The sequence below is a fragment of the Triticum dicoccoides genome, unplaced genomic scaffold (genome assembly GCF_002162155.2).
Source record: "Triticum dicoccoides isolate Atlit2015 ecotype Zavitan unplaced genomic scaffold, WEW_v2.0 scaffold128586, whole genome shotgun sequence".
Classification (NCBI taxonomy): Eukaryota; Viridiplantae; Streptophyta; class Magnoliopsida; order Poales; family Poaceae; genus Triticum; species Triticum dicoccoides.
In genome coordinates, this window is record NW_021190401.1 from 1 (window position 1) to 1,567 (window position 1,567).

Genomic DNA, 1,567 nt, shown 5'->3' on the forward strand with positions numbered 1-1,567 from the left:
TCCTGATATGAACAAGCATGTTGATTAGTGCATTCAGTTTCCAGTAGTACAGAAGGAATCTCAATCCATGTTCATGTTAAAGAAAGCGGAGAGATGTTGTAGGTTGGAACTGTGCACGCTTGTTGATTTCTTGTTGTGACTTCTGTAGTTTGCCACATGTTTTTGTTCGAACTACATCTGAATTGTAGATCTGAAGTTTCATTTGCACACATCAACTTCAAACTGCTATAGAATTTTGTACCATACTGAGGTTCGTTTCAGTTCTGTTTTTGAGAATGGTTCGGTTCAGTTCACATAAGTCATTTGATGATATTTTTCAGCCATTACTATTTCTCCAATATTGTTCATGATCTCTTCGCCGCCCCTTGATGCCGGGCTTGGAGCTCACCTGGCCCGCATGGCCCCGCCGCCTCTCCCACGCCGTGTCTGCCCAGCAGTCGCACTAGGCCAAGACGAGGACAAAGCCAAACCCCAGACAGCGTAGGAACTGAAGCAACAATCTGTTCATTTCGGACACTTGGTAATTGACTAATGCTTCCTCTCTTGAATCAAAAAAATTCAGTTCAGCGAATTTTCAAGGATGCATTTGCATTCCCAATTAAACCTTTTGATGCCACCCTTCTTTCATCATAATGGAATTTGATTTCTCTGATAGAAGCTGAATTTGACATCTTCAGGGCCCAGAAATTAGGAGTTGAGGTTTGCCTCATTGAGAAGTACTGGCCGGGAGTTCACCTTCACAATCAACCAGTGATCCCTTGTACTACTTCAGGGATCAAGCCGAGGTACTTCTACTTTTCTGTCCAAACAAGAAATTAGTGGGAAAAAAAGATACCTCTCATTCAGGTATATTATGAATACAGATTTGGCTGTCGGCTGTCGGCTTTTCCTATAGGGACAAAGGTTTGTGCGCATTCATGTTTTTGTTTTCAATCACACGCAAAATTCATGTCTTTATTAGTACTGAAAAATTCCCTGAGCATCCCTGTAGATTACATGGATTTATATAATTTGTCTAATGGGTTTATTTCTGTTGCTATGCAGCTCAACTGTTGAATGTTGATGGTGAATCGAAGATAGTGCTTATTCCAGTTGTAGTTGCGGTCAGTTTCCTTCCATTCCTTTTACCTGATAATTTATCTCTTCATTTTCTTTGGTATTCTATTTTATATGAAAATTCGTCGATGCGAGACTTGGACCATGAATTTGCTTCAGTTGCTTATTTTGTAGTAGTATACTCCTTTGTGACAATCAAGAATATGCTAGCCGTATTGCCAGCATTATATGTATATACTCCATATGGTAGTATATACTCTGAGAACTGGTGTATATACCTTATTTGTAAAATAGTTTGTATATACTTCTTGCTAACTACTCTGTATTATCATGGTGGGTTAAATAGTTTTTGGTCTTCTAACTCTCTAGGATAATTAGCATCTTTGTGGGCCTTTTCAGATTAAAATAACCTATTGATTTGATCAATAGAACAGATCTCTCTTTTTAAATAGTGGTAGTTTCTCCAAAGTTCTACTAATTTAATTCATTATTTAGGTATCCAGATCCAATA

At 38.4% G+C, this 1,567-nt stretch overlaps 1 long non-coding RNA gene across 1 annotated transcript; it reads left to right on the plus strand.

Annotated features, from left to right (window-relative positions):
* The first annotated feature begins 6 nt into the window (after positions 1-6).
* On the plus strand, positions 7-1,558 carry LOC119343456. Its single transcript, XR_005166109.1, has 4 exons — positions 7-520; positions 678-785; positions 864-903; positions 1,045-1,558. It is a non-coding gene; the product is annotated as an uncharacterized LOC119343456 (long non-coding RNA).
* Positions 1,559-1,567: the final 9 nt, after the last annotated feature.